The 24,298-nt window shown below is 47.1% G+C and overlaps 1 protein-coding gene across 1 annotated transcript in view; it reads left to right on the plus strand.

The window, feature by feature from the left end:
- Nucleotides 1–750: 750 nt before the first annotated feature.
- Nucleotides 751–24,298, plus strand: part of DLGAP3 (DLG associated protein 3) — a 177,981-nt gene continuing 154,433 nt past the window's right edge. Inside the window, exon 1 of the mRNA XM_033157677.1 lies at nucleotides 751–811. The gene's annotated coding sequence lies outside the window, so the exon portion shown is untranslated. The remainder of the gene's footprint in view (nucleotides 812–24,298) is intronic.

Here is a 24,298-nt window from a genome sequence, read left to right on the forward strand (position 1 = left end):
TTTGCTCACACTCTTGTGAGCCGTAACGGCTCCGGATTCCCATTGCAGAGAAGATAAAACAGAGCCCAGGAGAGCTCCGAAAAGGGGGGGGGGTGAGGCGCTGGAGAGAGGACGGGGAGGGGGCTGCAGGTTCCAGGAAGCTCGTGTCGAGATGCACGGCTGGCATTAACACGCAAGGCCTGGCCAATGTTTGTGTGTGCGTGCGTGTGTGTTGTTCGCGTGCGTGTGCGTGTGAGTTGCCAGCGATAAAAAGCCGGGATCGTGGCCTTCCGTCAAGGAGAAGTCGTTGTAGAGTCTACCTGCCAATCAAAAAGAGAAACCCCCTCCTCCCCCGCTCTGCCCAGTTCCTGGGAAATCCACCTCCGCATCTTCGCGCTGTCCCCTCCCACTCCCACTCAACCGCCCCCCCCCCTCTCATTTTCTCTGTGGTTCAGTAAGTAAAGGAACCTCAAGCCTCATCTTCTTACTATTAACCCATAGATCTGCAGTGCAGGGCTGGAGAGGCAGAGAGACAGAGAGCATCTTTGAAGGAAGCATCCACGCCTTCTCCTCTTCTCCAAATCGCCCCCCCTCCCCGCCCGGCTTTCTTCCCTAAAACACCTTCCTTCCCATACCTCAGTCCATCGAAGACCAACTTGGATCCCGCCGGCTGGGGTGCTCGTGTGAGTGTGTGGAAGGGCCGCTTCTTCTCAGAAGGACAGACGATCTTCACGGAGCAGGGTTTTTTTTTCCTGTTCCCCTTAAAAAAAAAAAAAGGCAGAAGGATGTAGCAGCGGTACCCTGACCAGGAGCCTGGATCCCATCAGGCGAGGTAAGGAGATTTCCCACCCCACCCCCCTTGTCCTTTTTGGATCCTTCCTCGTGCCAGTGGCTCCGAGAGGGTGGGGAGAATGGCTTTGTGTCCAGGCAGGAAGGAGGCTCCCCCCCCCCCGCACCCTCCCAGGTGGAGGAGGGATGGGACTTGGAGCTGTGGATGCTTTGATCAACAGTTAGTGCCAGGCACCTTGCGCATCTGTCGTTAGTGACGGGCACCCACTGCGCCCAAGGTGCGAAGGGGGAGCCACCCAGGGAGAGGAGCGGAGAGAAAGAGGGGGTGTGCTTCCTCAGTCCCACATTCTCCACACGTTGCACTACGGATCGAGGTGGCGCCTTGCACTCCTGCCATGTGGCGGTGGTTGAGCATCAGCTGCCACAACCCCAGCTGCATTCTCACATTACAGGGAGTCGGGAGAGGGGAGGTTGCCCCTCTTCCCAATAGATGCTCAGCTTAACCTCACAGGGTTATAAAGCAGGGGCCAAATGCCTAGCTAGGCAAGAGCCTATGCGCGTCTCTCAAAGGCATCCCAATTCTCCCTTCCTTGAAAAGGATGAGGTGGAAAGAGATTGTCAAGCAAAAGCAAGCAGCAGACCCTCCTCTCTCCTCTCCCTGGTGCTGAATTCTCTAAGCCTTCTCTCATGTCTGCCAAGAGACTAGTCCTCGGTGAGATTCAGGGTTGTTGCTTTTGTTTAATGGGTCTCGCCGTGTGTGGTTTTCTCGAGATCGAAAAAATACCCTCACAAAGAGGTCACGGGTTGTGAAATGGTTGCATGGTGTGGTAGGAACGGCCAAGCCTCTCTGTTAGACGTGAAAATATATGAAGTTGGAAGGATGAGCTGCGCTGGGAAACATGTGGCCCAGCCATCCTGCATGCGTTTACTTATGTGGGTCTGCTTTCTTTGCCTGGTGAAACAGAGACCACTCAGCTGGATTTGGAAATTATGTTTTTCATAATGTGTCTCAGGTGTGTCTGCATGCTCCCCAGAACCATAGACTTTCCTGCACTGGCAGGGGGTAAACTAGATGCCTTCCCAACACTTATGATTCTAGGTATATTTGCACAACGGCAAGAGATCAATGGCTTTTCCTGACCGAAAGTTGTCAGCGGTGGCAACTTGTCACAAACAACGCCAGCAAATGCATGGATCAGCCTGTGGATGTACAATGTGCAGGTTAGGTTGCTTCCAGAACGATTGTGCCTCTCCCTTTTGATCTTTTGCTTAGGCTTTAGAGATGTGCTCTTCTGGGGTGCACAAGAAATGTGCCTAAGCAAACCTTCTCTGTCTTGTCATTTGGTCCGTCACATAGGGTGCCCAGAGAGCTCTGTGCGGCATGAAGAATTTAGCCGTAAAGACACTGCTGGGGTTGCTGTGAGAGCTGCCCAAGGTGGTTTCAGGTGGAAGAAAGAACAGGGGGAAGGCCTTTGTTTGGAGGGGGGGAGAGGAAAAGTTCTTTCATGCTGTGTGAATGTTCTTTGGGGATGTGGACAGCGATTTGCTAGAAAGGCAATCTAATGTGGAGCTCTCCAGATTCTCACACTGTTGGAGAAGGACAAGCAATCACACTTGGGTCTTTATTCATGGAGGGAGATGACAGAGGTTTATAAAATTATGAATGGAGGAAGGAGACAAGAGAAACATTTCACCTTCTCTGCTCATGCTGAAACTCAAGAGTCTCCCAGTGAAATTGACTGGGAAGGAGATTCAGGATCTGCTAGACACAAGGAAAGGTCTTCTTCACACAAAGCATAATTATTGCCTTAAGGAATTCCCTGCCACATGACGTGATGACTGCTGGCTTTGAGGGCTGGAAGAGGGGGCTAGACAAATTCACAGATGATCAAACATAAAAAGGAATTCGTCTAGAGTGCTATATGGAACTTCCAAGTCCAGTGGCAGTCTACATCTCTGAATACCAGGTGTTATGGAAGCAAAGAGCAGGGAGGGGCCTGTCACCTTCAACCTGGGAGCATCTGGGTGTCCACTGTTTAGAAGCTGTTTTAAAAATGGGACGGTGGACGAGATGGGTTCTTGTTCTGATCCAGGAGGGATCAGAGCGGGGGTGCTGTAGCTCTCAGAGGCAGCGTTTTAAAGAGATGTCTTTGGAATCCCACTGCTGAGCATTTGGGTAACAGCTGGGGAAGCTGAAAAGACCGTTCAGAAGCTTCAGCTGGTCCAGAATGTGGCAGACTGGTTGTTAACGGGTGCTAAACATTGGGAACAAATTGCATTTGAATGTGTGTGATTTCCCCCCCAAAAAATCTATTTTTATTTTTCAGTGTGTGTGTGCGTGCATGAGCTCGCGGGCTCGCATGCATGTGTTAAATGAACTCCATTTACCCATTCATTTAAGAGTGGAATGCATGCTGTCAGACACATGGAGGCTGCCACCCCAAAAATGGCACCCCTAGGTGCCAGGTTCTCCCATCTTCCACTGTGACATATTGTGCCACTTGCTTCTTCATGTGACACCATCATATCTTGCCAGGCCCAGTGTCACCACCCAGCGCCCACGGACACCTCAGAGTCAGGGCCCACCAGCACTGATGCTCAGCCTGCTCTCTGCATTTGTGAGCTACCATTTAAATTTCCTAGAAATGTGTTTGTCCCAGAGCTATAGCTCCCAGCACCCTTAACAAACTACAGTTCCCAGGTTTCTTGGGGGGGAGCCATGGCTATGAAAATAGCATGCAGATGCTTTAAATGTACAGTTGTGGGTGCAACCTCTGATAATGCTTCTTGCCTGCCTAGATGGAGAGCAGAGCTGCATGTGTGAGTAAATTAATATTCGTTGCTCCACCCATTTCTGCTTCTGGCCTTGCCCACCACCAGCACTTGGCCCATGAGAGGATGCCTAGAAAGGAATGCATCCCTTGGGGGTGACAGAGGTTTCCCAACTTCTACATTTGGGCATTGGGCAAAACTTAAAGGGGCAGCTACTTCTCCCAGCAGTCACAGGAATGAGAAGAGAAGAGGGTTCTGTGCAGGGTCTCAGACCTGGAAAATGTGCCATTCTGCCTTTGCTCCATTACATTTAGGGATGAGCAAATCTATCAGTTTATCATTTTTTTTTCTAATCTTAGCTTCAGTTCTTCACATTAGTTTGCAATTTTCTTTCTTCCTTTTTAAAAGCCCTCCTCAGAATTTCAGTGCGAATTTCTCCCAGCCGATACACATTTCTCCCAGCCGATACACATTTGTCTGCAATTTTGCCTGACTGACACATTTTTGCAAAGCAATTTCCTCTACTATAGTGCATTTTTGCATGTTATCTTCACAAATATATGCATTTTTATGCACAATTTACCCCGGTAACCTGCAATTCTGTATACGTTACCTGGCTGGCAAACTGCATGGCAAACAGCAAAAAGTGTGGATTTCTAAGGATGGTTGAGTTTGGGTTCTCATATTGCTTTGGAAAGTGTGAATTACATAGGTTCACCTTTAAATGAGAACCATACCAAATTTCTCTCTGTCCTTCATTACATTGGTGGACACAGAATGCTTGACAGCACAGGCTTAGTCCCAGTAAGGAAACTCCCCATTAAGGTGTTTCCAGCAGCGTATTGTTCTGCCCAAATCAAGCTGGCAACCTTAATTATGTGTTACACATAATCGTAACACATAATCACAGAAGAACTTTTAAAAATGGGTGATTGTTTTTTAAAGAATAGCACAGATGTAATGTGTCACACTGTCCACAAACCATTAAAGTTCTGCCTGTTCCCTTTAAAAACCTAAATGGTCTGATCATCCCATATGAGCTCCTTCCCAGAGTCATTAGATCACTTTTTGAGATTTTGCGCCGCCGAGCACTGCCATCTGAAATTAGGTTTCCATTTATGTGCCCATTTTACCCTTAAAAGGCCTTCTAGGCAGTGTACAGCAGTCAGAAAGTGTGGTGAACACTGAAAGACAACAGTAAAGTTAACTTGGGGGGGGGACACTTCAGTGTTATCTGAAGAAGTGTGCATGCACACAAAAGCTCATACCAAGAACAAACTTAGTTGGTCTCTAAGGTGCTACTGGAAGGAATTTTTTATTTTATTTTGTTTTGGGGGAAAAGAGCATCCCAGGAGAAAGAAAAACACAGACAAAGAGAGAAAAAGAATTGCACTGGGTGGGGATGTAAGAAATCAATATTTTTAGTGTGGCAGCAACCACACTTTGGAACTCCCTGCCTATTGACATCGGGCAGGTGCCTTCACTATGCTGTTTTCAGCACCTGCTTTTTGGCAAACCTATACATAGAATGAGATGGTTTGACAGTGTTCTCGAAGCTACTAACATGAGTTTGGCCAAACTGCGGGAGGCAGTAGAGGATAGGGGTGCCTGGCGTGCTCTGGTCCATGGGGTCACGAAGAGTTGGACACGACTGAACGACTGAACAACAACAAATACATAGAATGCTGACATGCATTTTTATCTCTTTTTGCTTGTCGCTGATTTTAATTATTTTTTTAATGTTTTGAATTTTTTAACGATAATTTTATTGGTTTATTCTTTCTGCAAACCACTTTAACAACAAAGCAGTGTATAAATTTAATGAAGTAAGTAAATAGATAAATAAATAAATGTAACACTGAAGACCCATCAAAGTCAATGAGTCTTTGCCACCTTTCTTCATGTTTGCAGCACAGGAAATGGCTTTATATCAAATGAGATTATTGGTCTATTAGTAATGTCGACAATGACCGAAAGCAGCTCTCCAGGGTTCCTGGCAGGGTCTTTGCCTGGAGACAGCAGGGATCGAAGTCGGGACACTTTGCATGCAACGCTTATGCTCTAACCTCTGAACTTTGGCGCAGGAAGAGGCTGGATAGGAATCCTGCAGGAGGCAATTCCAGAGATTGGACCCTGCAACCAAGAAACCCCTGCCCCAGGTAGCAACTGGCTGCACCTCAAACAGCACTGGCACACAAAGAAGAGACCCCCCCCCCAAAAAAAAATAATAATATTGGTATGCAGCAAGGGTAGGAAAACTGTGGACCATTAGGTGCTGCTGGGCTACAGCTCCCACCATCCCTGGTCACCTGTCAGGGATTCTTTAGATGTGATTCCTGTATTTCAGGGAGTTGGGCTAGATGACCCTGGGGGGTCCCTTCTAATGGTAATGGTAATGCTACCATTGTATGATTCTGTGATTCTATGCTGCCTGGAGCTGATGGAAGCTGGAGTCTACCCCTAATGTACAGGTAGAGTCAATTGGGAGCACGTGGCCTTTTTTGCACCTTGCCCCCAGATTGCTTTGAAAAATGATCACCAGCACTTTTGAATCAGGCTCGGAAACAAGCCAGGTGCCGAGTGCAAGATCAGATGATGATATGCTCCAGATAGCAGAGCCCTGGCAGCATCCTGGCAGCAGCATCCTGCACCAGTGGCTATTTCTGAACTCTCTAAAGAGTCTAAAGGCAGGCCCAGGTAGAATGTGTTGCAACAGTCAAGCCTGCATGTGACCAAAGCATGTTGCAAGGTCCAGGACTGTCTTTATTGTGGCGCCCCACTTTCTCCCCAGGGGAGTTCTACAAACCTGCACTTTTAAACTCTTTGAGATGAATGAATCTTATAAAATTCCATTTTATGAAAATTGGGACAGCCTCTCTTATTGCATCCTTCACTCCCTATGCTGGGGAAATCTATTGCAAGCCCTTCTGCCCCCTACTTTCTCACACCCCTTATTGCAGTCCTGTTAGGAACCTAGGAAGCTAAACTTATACTGAGTCAGATCAATTACAGTCTACAATGACTGGCAGAGGTTCTCCAGGATTTCAGGCGGTACATTCCCAGCCCTATCTGGAGATGCCAGGGATTGAAGTAAGGACCTTCTGCATGTAGTAGTAAATTGCTTAGAATTTATTTTGGCATATGAACAATATATACATCTAGTAATAATTATAATAATAATAATAACAACAACAACAGCAATTAATGCAAAGCAGGTGCTCTCAGAACTGAGCGACATTTCCTTTTGAGTTACTTGCATGATTATCAAATCATCTCTCCCCTCAGTCCATTAGTATTTAAAATTGCCTTTTTATTGCAAGACTTTGCAAAAATATGCTCCAGCCATTGTCCAGGTTTCCTGGTTTTTGTTATGAATGCATAGTTCAATCATTCATCGTGACTGATGGGACTCCTTCCTCAGGACACTTCAGCTTTCTGGTCCAGGCAACTGGTTCACAATAGTTCAGCAGGCAGAAACCCATCAGGCGGTGTATTGACCCAGTTAATTGACAGCCTGCTCACCCACTGGCCTGTCCCTTGGTGCTGTTAGCATTACTCAAGCTTCCTGAGGATGCAACCCTGGTTTTTTGGCAGGACATGTTGCGACAAGTTGAGCACTCATTTCTGTGTTATTTGCTTTCCAGAAAAAAAATAATCCGCTTGCAGCCCTGTTAACCATGAAATTAGCAGGACTTTTGCACTGTAATTTCATGTGATGAGCTTCCGGGTGGTATTCCAGCACACAGTTCTTTCCGGCCATTTAAAATTTAGCGAGGCTTGGCAGTATACAGATCAAAAGAAGGTCCACAGTTCCATAATGCAACAGGTAATGCCGTGTGAAAAGAGCATAAGAATCCATGATAGAAGCGCCAGCATTATAATCAGGAAAACTAATGGAATAATCCCAATGTCTTGAGTGCACCCAAAATGTCTAAGAATCTACTCCAAGCCTCCTGTTTCCAGTGGTGACCAAGATGCCCCTTTTCTAGGAAACCCACAAACAGAGCATGGAAACAACAGTCCTCCAGTGTTGTCCTCCCCCCCCCCACATCTGTAACTATGGAGGCCATTCACAAAAAAAGAAAAGGGCGGGGCTTCTGCATCTTTGACAATTGTGGGGAATTTCGAGAGGTGTAGTTTGTCATACTGAAATCCCCTCTTCCACACAACTGTTAAAGGCACAGAGCCCTGCCCTCTTCCCACTGCAAACCTTCCAAGTGCCCCTATTTTCCAAGGACATCCCTGATTTAGAGAAGCCATCCTGGTTTCTGATTTGATCCCAGAATGTCCCGCTTTTCCTTAGGATGTCCCTATTTTCATTAGAGGAACATTGGAGGGTTATCTGATCCCCCAGCCGCCTGAAGTTAATCCTGTGTAGGGAAGTTTTGATTAATGTTTAATGTTTTATTATGTTTTTATATATGTTAGAAGCTGCCCAGAGTGGCTGGGGCAACCCAGTAAGATGTGTGGGGTATAAAAAGTAAAATTATCATTATGGAATGGGGTGTTCCTATTTTCATCGGAGAAATGCTGGAGGGTATGCCACTGACATTTGACCACCCTACTTTAAAATCCAAAGGGTGAGATTGCTTTGGGGGGGGACACAATTCTGTTGCTAAATAGAGGGTGCACAAGTGGGATTGGCAACAAAATATGGCAGTGTATCTTCCAGGTGCTCAACAGGCGTGTTCAGGGTTCCAGCCAGCCATGCCCATTCCCAGGATACTGCATTTCATACTCCCTATCCCCAGAGCTTTTTTTCCCCCCAGGGGAAACACACAGGAACTCAGTTCCAGCACCTTTCAGGTGGGTTCCAGAACCTCTCAGGTGGGTGCCACTGCCCTTCTAAGACAAGGGTGGTGTTCATGGTGAGTTCCAGCTCCTCTTTTTCTAGAAAAACAGCACTCCCCATCACCACTTTCCCCCCTTTTCCAGTGTTTCATGACTAGCATGCTCAGTCTTTGTTGGGCTGTTTTTTCAGGGTGGGGGAAGAAGGGAGAAGCTTGCCGTGTGTGTGTGTGTGTGTGTGTGTGTGTGTGTGTGTGTGTGTGTTTAAAGAAAAGGTTGGGCTTCTAACTTTGTGGGTTCACCCAGCATGCTGATACCATCCTCATGTTTTTCAGCAGCCCCATTCTGGCTCCACTCCTGCTGGCACTCGCTACCTGAGTTTGCTGTTGGAATGATGATGGCAATGAGGGAAGGAGGCTAGTTCCTGCCCAGAAAGCAGGCCAGATGCAGCCTTCCAGCCCTTAAGACTCTCGCTAGGCCACAACCCTTGCCCAGGCTTGGGTTAAGCCCTGTGGGAGGGGAGGAGGCAGAAATTGCTAGCCAAAGGAAACTAACAGCCAAAGGAAGAAGGCTGGTAAAGGTAATTAAAAGATCAGAGTGGCTTGTTCCATCCGCTGGTGCCAGGAAAATGCCCAGAGGGAGGTATTTTTACAGCACTCTTCATGTCTTCCCCCTGGCACTCTCCACAGGGAACACCCTGGGGCAGAAATGGCTTCAGCTACAAAAAAGACATCAATAAATCAATGGACGGGCATCTGTGAGATTAATGTCTGCCTTTCATCTTTTGTGGTAGGAGGGATTGTGTGAAAGGGGAGAGGAGGTCAATTCAAGGGTTGTCTTGAAATAAATCCTTCTGTCTTGCCCATGTGACAGTTTCACAGCCCTGGGGAGAGAGAGAGAGAGAGAGAGAGAGAGAGAGAGAGAGAGAGAGAGCTGCTGGTCTTGCTTGGAAGCAGCAGAACTTGCGAGTCGATGACCCACCACCCGCGCGGAGTAAATAAAACACACGGGCACATGATTTTAGGTTAATGGGAAAATTAAGGCCACAACTTTATTGGTTACGGCGTGTGAGTGGTAATGGCTTGGGCATTGGACAAGAGCGCAACACTTTTGGGTTAACAACCAGTGGGAGGAACTTGTTGATTCAAATTCAACTGGAAGCTTCCCCTGACGTCACCGGGGGTCGTGGAATGGCCCTAGCCACTAGCAGGGCATTGGGCCGGATCCCTTTAAAGGGATGCCCCTAGGAGGCAGGTGATGGCCACAACCTGACCTCCAACCACTACGCATATTACATCACCTAATGAATATTCCAATGCCTAACCGCCGATACCATGAAGTTGTGACGAGTTGCTACGAGGTAGGTGAAAAAAACTAAAAGGCCGGTGCCAATTTGCCAAATGGATAAAAAAAAAAAACCTCCTACTAGACCCCCTGGACAACCAAGGCAACCAGCTGAAGTCCATAGCAAGGTCAGAAGCATAGCAAGACCTCAAGGGAGGGAGGGCAGAAGATCCGATGCGAGCAGGGGCAGAATGAGGAAGATGGCAGTGCCCAGGCTGGTTGAATGCAGCCAGGCACCACCCCCCAGCCAGCCCTATTGGCTGGCTATGAGGCTTGTGCAGCAGGAAGGAGGGGCTAAGGCAGGGGGTGGAACACGCCCCCTTGCCAGCGTGGGAAATGGCTCCCGCTCGCAAATTTAATTACACCCAATTAGCAGGACGCCTTTCCGATATGTTGTCAGGCCCCTCCTAAACCAATGACCACAGAGTTTGACACAAAATGTGTCATGAAGGAAAGCTCCCCTGAGCATGTACAGAGTGCTTTCCCCCCCTGCTTCTGAGCAGTGATAGCCAGTCAGTAGAGGATGTTCCATTAGGGTGAATTTCCCAGAGCTTGGCTGGATCTTATTTTTAAATGGATCAGCTCAGTCCACTCTGTGAATGGTGGGATTGAGAGGGATTCATCCCTATGGAAGCCCATTTCAAACGATGCTCTAGTTCACCCTCAAAATGTTGTGGTTTGAAGCTTGTCTTTTGCAGGTTGGATAATAATGGCTGAATCAAGCTCACTAAGCAGGCAGGGAGCCTAACATGTTCAAAGCTAAAGATAACTCTTTATATGGCTGCAGTTCAGCTGAAAATGAAATGGGCATGTTCGAAGTAAGAGCAGGATCCTTAAAGATGCTTGTTTCTTATGCCTAGATGTTCTTTAAGGTTGGGAGTTGCCCCAGTGGCAGCTGATCCATTATGGCTTTGGGGGCAGTGCCCCACCAACCCCAGTCCTCCCTCAGTCTGCCCACTCCTTCCTGGCTTCTTACTTATAACAAGTCCAGGGGTGACCCTGGCTCCCAGCTTCCTCCTCCTCTGTAGTCTCAGTGTTTCCCTTGTAGAAGAAGGTTGGGGACAAAACTAACATTAGTTGTCACTGCCTCTCATTGGCTCTGGCTCCACCTACTGTTTGAGCTCTCTGCCCTCTGCCCTACCAGTCCCAACTGCAGACAGACCCCAAACCTCCCATTAAGGGCCCAAGGATGCTTTGAAACTCACCAGGCTCATCTGTTTTCTTTAAACAAGGGGTGGGGAACTTGTGGTCCCCCTGACATCATTGGACTACATTATCTTTGACCATTGAGCATGGAGGCTGATGGGTCATCGAGTGTGTTACATCTGGAGGTCCACAGGTTTCCACCTCCATCCCCACCCCCGGCCTTTAAAGATTCCTAGCTCACTTCCAAAACGGTTGCTGCTGGGGGGGGGGGGGAATAACATTCAATATTGCCGGACTGATTAGATTTGCTGTCCCGCCTTCCAGCCCACATGAAAGCCAACGACAAATTGTCTAACAAAATAGCATGACATTGGGGTTAGTTCTATCCTTTCTAATAGGTAGCAATTTTTTGGGAACTGAGGGTTCCAATTTAGAGCTAAAGAGTGGGTTTTCCCTGGGAAAAGAGCAAGATGAAAACTGCCTGGATCCATGCTTTCTTGGCACGAGACAAGTGGAAGTGGTGACGAGCCCACCGCCAGGCCACCTTGCTTAGTGTTGTAGGCACTGACTGATAGCCATTCTCCAGGGTTTCAGACAGGGGTCCTGCCCAACCCTGGCTGGAGAGGCCATACACTCAGCAACCACCTTCCTCACCTCTGAAAGTGTGGCTCATGGAATAAGGTCCCTGATGCAGATCTTAAGGATCAGACAGTCCCTGTGGTAGGGGCTGGGACTGGACTATCAACCCTGCAAGCCAAGTTTGGCAGGTGGAAGGTTCTCTCCCAGCTCTACTGGGGATGAAACCAACCCAGTCTTTAACTCAATAAATTTTTCCTTCCCCTGCCTACCCCTTGCATTGCCCAGATCTGACTTTCATGTTTTTAAAAAAGCTCTCTTCCCTCACCTCTAACTTCCATACTGATTTCAAATTGTGTACAGATTGTACCTTTTTCTTCCACTCCATAAAATGCTGAAACAAATTTTAAAAAGAAGCCAAATTCATTTTAAAAAATTGAGTCTGTGCAAAGAACACAGACTGCAAAGGACAACCTTGGCAGTGATAAAACAATGGTGGTTTTTTTTAAAAAACTCACAATGTATGTATATTATGGCCCTCCCCCAGGTGTCTGAACGATGTGCTTTGCATTTATTGCAAAAAACATCCAGCTCTCCTTATCCCACTAAGGAGCCAGTGCCTGAAACCCATCTCCTGTACATGTTTCTGCATCTCTATTGTTAATGAGGAGGGGAAAGGGAGGGGGGAGGTTTGATGAGGTGTAGAAGCCAGAAGTGATGAGTGTTTTAATTTACACTTGGCACATAGGTGAAAATTGCCCAGTCTGATTTTCCCTTTGAATATTCATTTAGCACTCACAGAACTGTTTCAGAGTAGGGGAGGGGGGATTCAAACTCTAAACAAGTCGCTTGGTTGTTGTTGTTGTTGTTGTTGTTGTTGTTGTTGTTTTAAATTGCAATGGCGCAGCTCCCTTTGGGTTTGTCACTAAGGAAGCCACATCTCATCAGTACATAGGAAGAGTCCTGCTGCTGGATCAGGCCCCAGGCTCATTTAGTCCACCATCCTGTTCTCACAGTGGCCAAGCAGATGCCCCAAAGGGTAGCCCACAAGCAGGACCTGAGTCCCCACTTGTGATTGTCAGCAACTGGGATTCAGGGGCATACTGCCTCTGACAGTGGAGGGGAAACAGCCATAATGGTTAGCAGCCATGGGGTAGCCTTATCCTTCATGAATTTGTCTAGTCGTCTTCTCCCGAACTTTCCTGACATAGAGACTTAGAAGTGCTGGGGATGGTGCAGTGCTTGAGAACTGATGGGGTGGATCTCAGCAGCGGTGGTGTATGGCTCAGCACAGGGATGGACAAGTGGGACTCGTGCCCTGTTTCAGGATATTCTGTCCTATTTCCCCTCCTCTCTGTGTTTCCTTACTCACAACAGCCTGTCAGCATTCCACCAGCCTCAGCCAGCCTGGCCAATGGTCAGGGATGGTGGAAGTTGTAGTCTGACAACAACTGAATTAGCCACAGATTAGCTGCCTGAGTTATAGGGAAATGGCTCCGAAGCTTCTTCAGTAATGTATGAACTGGCGATTTTAAGCCCACACCCTACCTTGTTTACATCCCCACCTTGATTCTACCCTTCCACTTATCTCCTTGGCTCTGATCCTCTAAATCAGGGGAACCTTTTTCAGCTCAGAGGCCACTTTCACTCTTGGGGCAACTTTCCAGAGGCCTCTTACATGTTATGCATGATGCCAGAGCCAAACATGGGGGGAGCAAAGGATATGACTGTTAGCTTTGTAGCATAGGCTACCCTCCAGCCCTGCAAAAAGCTGAGGTATCTACACACACACACACACACACACACACCCCTCCATCCTCCTTCCAGACAAGCAAGACTTCAAGCAGGGCCAGTCCAATACATTTTGCCACTTGAGGCAAAACAGAAAATGGTGCCCCTCTACCGCCTCCTCCTCTGCCACTGCCACTTGAGGGAGAAGAAAGGAGGTTGGAGAGGAGTAGCAGGTGGCAGCAGCCCTGCTGTTCCCTGGCACAGGAGGTGGTAAGTGACACACTCTTTGGGGGCCTGGATCTGCCACCACTCCCTACTGTCACCAGTTTGCAGCCTGAGGCAACTGCCTCACCATGGCTAATGGGTGGGCCAGTCCTGAGTTCAAGGACACATTCTAGCTAGGAATTCAAGTAGGGAGTTCTCTGTGGGAGGGGGCATAACCTGAGGAAGGCCTTGAGGGCGTTTGGCCCTTGGGCTGAGGTTCTTCACCTCTGTTGTAAAGGACATTCAGGCTTTGGCAAATCTCTTCCGCCCTCACCTTCTCCATCTCCTTCTCCGCTGGTTTCTCACTGTCAGATGGGTGCACTGGGGCCAAAGCTGCCCGAGTTGCAAATGTCTCCACCATGACCTATCTATCGAAATTGTTTCCGCGCCACTTTGCTGACGAGCGCATCTCCATTTCTCCCACTCAGCTGTTAGGAGCTGCTTCCATTGTTTCTCCCGAGCGCTAGGATATTATTAATTTCCCAGCACATTCAAAACATTTGCATGAGCAACAAGAAGCGCTTCAAAGGGATAATGAGAACCACGGGCTCCGGCACTCGGGCAATTGCAAAACAAAGGACCTCTGGAGCCATCAGAGCTAACAGGATGGGAAGATATGAATTGGAGGCTGATTAAAAATCACGTCAGGACCAGCTCTTTGGTTCAGCATTTGCCACTGCATGGAGGCGGAGGGGGAGGGGAGGGAGCGGAACCATGTGGCCAGTTTCATTAGGCACCATAGAAAATGTCATGCGGAAGTTTCAAGGGGAGGTTGGAAGGAGGCCGGCCAACGTAGATATTGTTATCATTGACCTTCTCACAGGCAGTCCAGTTGCAGATAAATCCTCAACTCATTCAAATTAATTCCTCTCTATTTCATGGGCATGTTGTCTGCATGCTAGGTGGCTGTCATGTTTTCCTGAGGCTTCGGGGCTTGGGCAGAATTCCTGTGCATGTGTGAACATGGCTAGTCCCTGCAGTCAGCTGGCATGGGCAAAAGCTGAGTACCTGATACATGGGTAAGGTTTACCAGTCTACTTACCATTGGGAGGATAGGGATCCCCAGGCCCAGGGACAGCATGTGGCCCTCCAGATCTCTCTTCCTGGCCCTCAGAACTTTCTCCCAAGGCCACACACATCAACCAGGCCACACACCGTCTCCCCAGACCACACCCCTCACCAGCACTACCCAACACCCTCCTTGAGTGCTTTTGTTGGGATGAAGTATGTGACCTTGAACTGTGGAAATCTCTGGATGGAGGGTGGGTGCAGAAAACTCTGGCCTTTTGTATGGCTGCAATGTAACTTACCAATGGAGCAGCCGCATTCATTGCATCTCCCACTCTTGCCTCTGCCTCAGCCCTGATGTGCAACCCCAGAAAGTTGTCCATGAGGGAAGATGGTGCTTGGGTGGAAAGCGTTTCCCCATCCATGGCCTACCACTACCAGGGTTTGTATCCCCTTCCTTCCAGCATGCTCAAGTTCACTGCAACTTGAGGTGGACAGGGTGAGGAAGACGAGCAGCAATGCGATGTACAGGAATGGCTGGATCTTGCTGAACTTGGCAGGAGCCCGGGGGCTCCGCAAGGCATTGCTGCTCATCTTCTCTGCCCCAAGGCAGGGAAGATGAGTGGGAATGCTGCGCACAGGAATGCCCCAGCTCTTGACAAACTTGGCAAGAATTGGAGCACGCCACAAGGTGTTGCTGTTCATCTTCTCTGCCTCTGAGGTGCATAAGATGAACGGCAACAACCATGCGCCAAAATGCCAGTGACATGGAGATGGGTGCGGCGGCACCTCTCTTGCTTCTGCTGCCTGAGGCAGGTGCTTCATCCCGCCTCATTGGCGGGCTGGCTCTGCTTTCCAAATATTTTGCTGCTGTTTGGTGCCCTTTTATGCCCCTAGTTCTTTCTGCCTTCTATGCAGAGCACAGCAACCAGGTTGTTGAGCAGAGCACAGGGATGGGCGAATCGGACCATTTTCTCCCACCTTCTCAATTTTCCAGCCTTACGTTCAGTTTCCACGTCTCCACACCAGTTCACCAGCATGTTAAGGCAAATTTCTCCTAGTGGGTACATTTCTGCACACAATTTTGCCTAATGTACCATTATGGCAAAGCAAATCCCCCTAATATGCTTCATTTTTGTCTGCCATTTTCACAAATATAAGCATTTCTATGTACACTTTACCCCAATATTTGCATTTTCATATACATTCCTTGGCTGGAGAACTGCACTGTAAAATTCAGAGAAGTGCGAATTTCAAAGGATGTGTTTCAGTTCATGTAATTTGCGGAAAGCACAAATTAGGTAGGTTCACCTGTAAATGTGAACTGAATAACTTACAAACATAGGAAGCCTTCGGTCCATCTAGTTTAATATATCTACTTTGACTGACAGCAACAATCCAGGGTTTCAAGACAGAGACATTCCCAGCCATACCTGGAGATGGGGGGAATTGAACTTGAGACCTTTTGAATTCAATGCAGATGCTCTACATACCTCTGAGCTGCATGCCTTCAGTTAGATCATCTGGGAATATTTTACTAATGGCACTGCATCCTAAAAAGCAATCACAGGGCAGTGACCGAAAATGGGCATTTCCCGCCTTTCCCTGACACTCTGGAATAATCTTCCCTCTGCCATACGTGAAACATCATCCAACAGACGCCTTGTAATGCCAGATCTTTTTTGCCCAGGCTTTCATTGACCTGTAAGATTGGAGCATGTAATACTGAGTTCTTGCTTTTAATCTGCTTTTAGAATACTGTATTACTGGGGTGGGGTTTTCTCCATCTCTATTTTTATGATACTGTTTATTGTTTTGGGCTTTTTTTGTATACTGCTTAGAGACTTTTAAATTTAACCAGTTCAAAAATGCTTTTAAGCAAGATTACAGTACATCGTTTTTCATCTTTGCCTTTATTTGTCAATACGCATTTCGAGTCCACTCCTCACCAAGTGGCTCTGGCCTAAAACAACAAAGCCACAGAAAGCAGATCATCACTAAGCTAACCATTATAAAACCATCTTAAAGAGAAATCAAGGCCAACAGCAGGACTACAAGAGATCTTTCTGAGAAAGGGTCAATTGCAGGAGGAGCACTTGACTTGGCCCTCAAACTCAAAGCAGGGTGTTATGTGGAGTTCAGATTTAACACTTGTTGCCAGTGTGGTGTAGTGGTTAAGAGCAGTGGACTCGTAATCTGGTGAACCGGGTTCGCATCCCCGCTCCTCCACATGCAGGTGCTGGGTGACCTTGGGCTAGTCACACTTCTCTGAAGTCTCTCAGCCTCGCTCACCTCACAGAGTGTTTGTTGTGGGGGAGGAAGGGAAAGGAGAATGTTAGCCGCTTTGAGACTCCTTCCGGTAGTGAAAAGCGGGATATCAAATCCAAACTCCTCCTCCTCCTCCTCTTCTTCTTCTTCTTCTTCTTCTTCTTCTCATTTAAGAAGTTTCACACTGTGTTTTTTATGTACTGTATTTTTCCATGTATAAGATTTATTATTATTATTATTATTATTATTATTATTATTGAGAAATGTTAAAAATCGTCTTATACACAGATAGTGCCGAAGACGGATGGGTGATTGGTGGCATCCGCGAGCAGGAGATTGCCAGCGGCGATCGGGTGGGTGATTGGTGCCTGTGGCAAGGCCTGCTGTCTACTGGCTGCTGCTGCTGATTGGTGGCTTTGGCGAGGCGTGCAATTGGCAGTGGTGGGCAAGCGGGTCAGCGATTGTTGACAATCCCCCCCCCCAAAGAAGCTCAACAATCCTGGGCAACCCCCCCCCCAAAAAAAAACCCTGAACAACTCTGGGCATTTTCTCATTTCCATAATTTGGAGTCCCAAAAAATAGGGGTCATCTTATACGGAAAAATATGGTACATCTGACAAAAACATGGCATGCACTCCCAGCTTAGAGCAGCAAATCTAAGCAAATAAGAGATGTGGTTTGGTAAAAGATGTGATTTTGAAAAAGAACCTGATCTAGATTTTGTCATATTAAAGAATTTTAAATGTTCATAAATATTATTTAAAAATATGTGTTTCAAAGGCATAGGATTAGACCATGATGAACGTGTCCTCGCAGGCCAGCTGATTAGATAAACAAACCACAACTAATTTTTATTATGGTCAGGGACCTCAAAAGTTGGAAGGGGTATGGACAACTCTGTACCACTGGGAGGGCCTGCTCTGCAAAATATATATATATATATGGCTTGCAGAGGATTGAGAGATGGCACCCTGGCAGAAGAGAGCATCATCTTCCCTGCTGTGAAATGTATTTATGTGTTCATTTGTTTTAATATTACATTTCTATCCCATCTTTCCTCCTTGGAGTTCAACCTGGCATACATTATTCTCCCCCTCCTCTCCGAGGAAGGGCTGTAGCTTAGTGGTAGAGCATCTGCTTTGCATGAAGAAGGTCCCAGGTTCAATCCCACAGCATCTCCGGGTAGGGCTGGGAGGCAACCTTGCCTGACACCATGCAGAGCTGCTGCCAGTCAGTGTAGACAATACTGAGGTAGATGGGTCAATGGTCTGGCTCTATATCAGGCAGCTTTGTGTGGTGGTGCTCTGTCCCTGCTCCACTACACCACTGGCCATGACAATGTTAACTTGATTTCACCAGACTTTCCTTTACAAGACGCCAAAGGACCTTTTCCCGCCCACCAATTTCTGGTCTCTCTTTTTTGCCAAAGGGATGCTCAGGGGAATCTTTTTAAGAGCGCTGTCAACCAATTACAGAGTTTTTAGCTTATTAATGATCTGCCTTTTAACTGATTTGTGTGTCAATTCCATTTTAATAAACCTCAAGATGGGCACCTTTAAGGAAGAAAGGAAAAAAAAGATGCTGGAGGAATTATGAGATAACATGCAATGGAACGAGCCCAAGCTGCAGGTTCTCATTAGAAGGAAAGGACATATTTAATATTTTCTTTCTTCGTTCCCAATTACGGTAACACACTGGGACCAAAATAGCCTCCAAATCGAATAAGTGCACTCTTAAACTGCTCTCTCCTCTCTGATTAAAAATGTGCCCATTCTGATTAAAATTGGCATTCATCAATTAAAGCTTTAGTTGATTAATCGACCAATTAAAGTGATGAAACCTTGCAACATCCTTCTAAGAAGGAACATTACTGAGTACAGTTGTAGGAACGCTAATGCGGGGGAGGGTGCCTGTATCAAACCATAGAGTTTTATTCAGGTGGTGTTCACACCCACGCAAGAAATATGGCATTGGGGCTGCTACCCACTGGGACTGGTAGGACCAAAGTCAAAGAGAGAACAAATGTAGAGAGAGAAAGAGCCAATGACACTTCCCAACCAACCAGCATGTTACAATAACTGAGATGAACAAGAAAATATTAAAGAAAAAGAGTCCCCAGAACATTTATTATCTATCTGTCTATCTGTCTATCTATCTATCTATCATATATCTATCTATCTATCTATCTATCTATCTATCTATTTGTTTACTTATTTCTTCCTATATACATAAAAATGTAAGGTTGTTGTCATTCTGCAGTTTGGCAGCCACGCCTAATCCACCACAATGAACAGCAGCCAAGCAAGCAAGGAAGCAACACTGGTGGCAGGCGGCCCAGGGGAGCTGTTTAAACTGAGGCGGGAGAGGAGCTTTGCAGAGCAGTTTAGAAAGCTGCTTGGTGAAGCTCCCATCTCGTTTAAAAGGGGTTGGGGTTGGAGTGAGCTGTGAGGAGAGGCAGAGGGGCTTGGGGCAAGCTATGGAGGGAAGGTGAGGCAGTGGGGTATGTGCAAAGGCAGCTGGGTTTGGTCAGGTGTAGAGGAAGGGCATTTGGCACAGGGGTTTGCAGGTATGTGGGGATGGTGAGCAGGGGTGGCAGCCCCTAGCATTTACATATTTATGAATGACACTTTCCTTTAAAACAGGCATCCCCACCCTTCGGCCCTCCAGATGTTTTGGACTACAATTCCCATCATCCCTGACCACTGGTCGTGTTAGCTAAGGATCATGGGAGTTGTAGGCCAAAACATCTGGAGGGCCGCAGGTTGGGGATGCCTGCTTTAAAATATACTTCCACCATGCTTCCACTATGGCTGCTCCCTCAGTCCTCTGCTGAACCTCTGCTGAATGCCTACAACTTACTTACTCTATCTATGCATGCTTCCCATGTGAATTAGAACCTTGGGCGATCAAGGTTCTAAATTGCATTGGGACCCCACATGGGGAAGGGCCAGTGGCAGGGTATCTGCTTTGTATGCAAAAGGTCCCAGATGCAATCCTTGATTGGAGAGACCCTTGTCTGAAACCCTGGGGAGACACTGCTAGATGGACCAATGGTCTGACTCAGTATAAGGCAGCTCTCTGTGGTCCTGTGAGTAGAAAAGATAGAATCCCTGCTGCAAAAGTGTAGCACCCAAAGGGCTGCAGGAGCAGTGATGGTGACACAATGGAGTAGATAGGGCCAGGGTTTTGTCCTCTTCTCCCAGGATAATGTTACAGGGTTATGGCTGGAAGCTACAGGACATGCACTGATTGGCAACAAAGCAGTACGTCTGCCCTGAATCTTTTCCAGGAGCAAACAGCATTGAAAGCAGTATCATATATAATGGCCCTGATACCACTATGAATACAAATAATCATGAATGCAGACTCAGAAAAGGATGTCTGAAGGGCCCTTCCTATTGTGTCAATTGATTTTAGTTTGTGAGCCAGAAATGGCTCTTTTTAAAAAGATGGATTGCACACCCCCTCATAATTTCAGGTGAATAAGATATTGCGATGGGAAAGTTGATGCTGAGTGAACTGCCAAACATTCCAAAGAGGGGGCATTTGTGCCATTCTTCTTTTTGTAAAGCAAGTTGTTGACATCAACATGAGTTTCCCCAGTGCTAACCATCAATATTGAGTCACCCGGCATGTGTTAAGCCAGTCTTGTGAATGTGTCAACATATGTCAAGATTGCAACACACACGCACACACACACACAGCAGATCTCTGTCCTCAAATGGCACGCTTTCCTATTTGCTCAGCTATTATAGTCTCACTCAGGGCTGCTGCATGAACCCCACTCCATGGCTGTCAGTGGAATAGCTAAAGGCATGCAACTGAAACACCTGGAATTTGCCCCTCAATCTAGTATTGGCAACCTCCAATGTTTCAATGCATACACCCCAGCTGTATCATATACACCAAGCATTTGATCGTGTCCTTGATGGCTTCACAGCAGAGGCATGTTGTTGCCCAGCTTTAATTTACACAACAGGACCAAACTCACTGACAGCTGACAGAGTCTGCCAAAATGTCTGCAGTGAGAATATTCTCCCCCAAACTGTGAGTTCTTTTGGCTCATCCCTATTTAAAATTCTACCAGGCTCCGTACAGAGAATTGAAACAGGCGCATCAAGGCTGGAGTGACTTACAATCTAATTGCCGCTAAACAGAGTAAAAGAAGAAGAGGGGGGATAGGAGGAAAAGCTGTACATGCAGAGGTCAGATGTGTTGCCCATTATTTACAAATGGCTCAGTGGAATGGCCGCTGGTGGAGTTTGTACTGGATTGGAGGAGCTGCTGGATCAGACCAAAGGCACATCTTGCCTAGCATCCTGTTCTCAAGGTGGCCAGCCCGGTGCTTATGGGTAGCCTGCAAGCAGGAACTAAGAGCAACAACACTATCCTGGCTTGTGAATCCCTGATATTCAGTGGTATACCGCCTCCAGAATGGAGGTAGAACCTAGTCATTGTGGCTTGCAGCCCTCAAGAGCTTTATCCTCCATGCGTATACTGAAGAAGGACCCAAATTCCACCTCCAGCATCCCAAAGTAGGTCTGCCTGAAATGTAGAGCTGGAAGGGACCCTGAGGGTCATCCAATCCCCTGCAATGCAGGAATCTCAATTAAAGCATGCCAGGTGGTCATCCAACCTCTGCTTAAAAACTTAAAATGAAGAAACATCCATCACCCTCTGTGGAAGCCCATCCCACTGTCGAACATCTGCTAAGTTAGATGAGACCTATGGTCTAATTCAGTATGTTAGCTGACTGGACTACAGCAGCCATGATCCCTAACCATTGGCCATACTGGCAGGAGTTGATGGAAATTGGAGTTTCACATCTGGAGGGCCACTGGAGGGCCCCAGCCCAGAATAAAGCGAACAGACATTCAATGGCAACAGAAGAGAATTTAGTTAAGAATCTGAGCCATCATGGTGCCTAATCCCACCATATAGGGTCATTGGGAAGATAAAACAGTGAGCCCTATGGTTGCCTCCCTGAGATTCTTAGGCTGAGAGAATGTAATGGGTCACCCAGTAATCTTCATGTGGCTGCATGAGAATTTGAACCTAGGTCTAGTCCGACACTCTAACCCAGCCTTTCTCAACCTTGGGTCCTCAGATGTTCTTGAACTACAACTCCCATCATCCCTGACCACTAGCTAGGAATGATGGGAGTTGTAGTCCAACATCTAGGGACCCAAGGTTGAGAAAGGCTACTATAACCCCTACACCACACTGGATAGATAGATTTGTGCCTTTTGGGGGAGAGAGGAAATACTGCAAAGTATCCCATGTGGGGGAAAGGAAAACAGGGTGAGAGTATTTGTCCATGGTTAAAGAAAAGGCATCCAAAAGCTGGATCTGCTGCCTTTTACAGAGAGCAGCCTGGAGCTTTTCTGGCTAATTCATTAAAGATTAGATGATATAACCCCTGCGTTTCTCCCCCACTAATAGCTCATCTTCTCTTCCTCCTAAGTGCAGGCTCCATTCCAACAGCAGGTTCTGAATTAGTTAAAAGCCGGGGAGATTCTCATTGGCTGAGGGGGAGCCACACTAATCTTCTGGAACCTTAGCTGAATTGCTGAAGCTGGCAGTTGTTCGGTGATTAAAGTACACAGGAGCCCACTTAGCTGGCTGGTGGCGAGGAACACACTCACACACCAGTTAAGAGAATAGCTCTTCCCAAGATCAGACAGAGGAAGTGAGCAAACGCATTCAATCTGCTGCTTCCATTCTTTCCCCCCAATGCCGGGTACTTCATAATGCATAGTATTTCTATAGCCCCTTTCCATACGTTACTGCGCTCATCCTTACAAGAGCCCTATAGGGTAGGATGCAGTAATAATTCCCCAAACAGTCTGTGCAAGAGGGGCGGATAACTTTGTTTGAGAGCCAAGACAAGGCTCTTTTTCTAGTTCTTGCTGCCTGATCACAGCCTAACCAACGGAAAGGGAAACAGCCCTCTGAGTGTTTCACATGTGCAGGAGCCAGAATGAGTGGCAACCTCTGAAGGCAGCTTGTAAGTGTGTTTGCCTGGATGCATTGACAAGCCCTTCTGCAAATCAGGAGCCCTAAACAATAGGGGTTAGGGGTGGCAGGGAGGCTTGCAGGTGCATTCAGGCAAACACACTCACAGGCCCCTTTCAGGCCTGGTTGCTCCATGAGTGGAAGCCAGAGCTGGAAGGCGGAGGGGCCACTGCATACGGCCCCCTGCCTCCTGCAGGGTTTGGATGTTAGATCATCTGTAGAAGGTTAATGAAGTGGAACTAAAGCAACATGAAGGAGTCATATCCAGATTAGCAAACCATCTAGTCAGGGAACATCCTGAATTCCCAAATCCCAGCAACAGATGAATCTCACAGAGACTCATCTTATGTAATAGAACATAAGTATTTATTATGCTAGTATTGCAGTGAATGTAGGCTGAAATACACACCACACATTTAAAGCACAGACACCCCAAGAATCCTGGGAACTGCAGTTTATCCTGCACAGAGCTGCAATTCCGAGCACCCTTAACACCCTACACTTACCAGGATCCTTGGGGTGGGGAGAATGTGCTTTAAAACTATGGTTTGTTCGCAGCCCAAAATATAGTTGCACATTCCTCACCATCCAGGTGCCTTTTGAGGGAACGGTGAGCTAACTTACATTTTAAAAAACAAAACCCTTTGTTTTTCAAAGAGACGGCCATCATTAATAGTTTCTTTTTCATTCCCTGTGAGAGAAAGAACACACCGGCACCAAAAAAAGCTTCAAAAGAGACACAAATTTCACCCTGCAGACCCACCAATTAACAGTTGCTATCACAGCAATTAAAAGTGCCACCACTGCAATTCAAAGCTTTACCTGACTAATCACCAATGGGAAACTATCAAAATCCACAAAAAGTAGCCACAATAAAGCAGCAGTCAGCCATTATGCACCTGCCAATGCCTTTCACCATCCATCGTTTCCCGCAAATATTTTACAGTGGGGAGGGGCATATTTGCCACCATTCTCTTGGAACAATTGTGGAATGGTGCCAATGATAGAGACAGGGAAGAAATTCAGTTTAAACCTACTTAATTTTCACTTCCTGAAACAAGATGTGAAACAAAACGCAGCTGTGTCCTTCGAAATTCACACTCCTCTGAATTTTGTGATAGAAATGTGTACAAAAAATGTATATATGGAAGGAAAGCACACACACAAATGCATACAGTTGTGGAGAGTGCTTGCAAAAATGTGCATTTTTTGTACTATATTTGTACCAGTCCATCTTCACACAGCTCATATTGGAGGATTTGTAGTGCTACATACATCACAATGCTGAAGTCAGAGTGCAACCCCGATTGGGGTTTTTGGAGTGCCTCAGCACAGCCCTAGGTTTGAATGAAGTTAAGCAGCTTAGGGGAGCAAAAGAGAAGGCAGGCTATACAATAGCAGTGGCCATGGAGTGGGAGCGAGAACGGAAGGACACTGAGAGGCAACAGTGGTATTTGAAAACAATTTGTTGTTGTTGTTCAGTCGTTCAGTCGTGTCCGACTCTTCGTGACCCCATGGACCAGAGCACGCCAGGCACACCTATCCTTCACTGCCTCTCGCAGTTTGGCCAAACTCATGTTAGTAGCTTCAAGAACACTGTCCAACCATCTCATCCTCT

This window comes from Lacerta agilis, chromosome 8 (genome assembly GCF_009819535.1).
Source record: "Lacerta agilis isolate rLacAgi1 chromosome 8, rLacAgi1.pri, whole genome shotgun sequence".
Lineage (NCBI taxonomy): Eukaryota > Metazoa > Chordata > Lepidosauria > Squamata > Lacertidae > Lacerta > Lacerta agilis.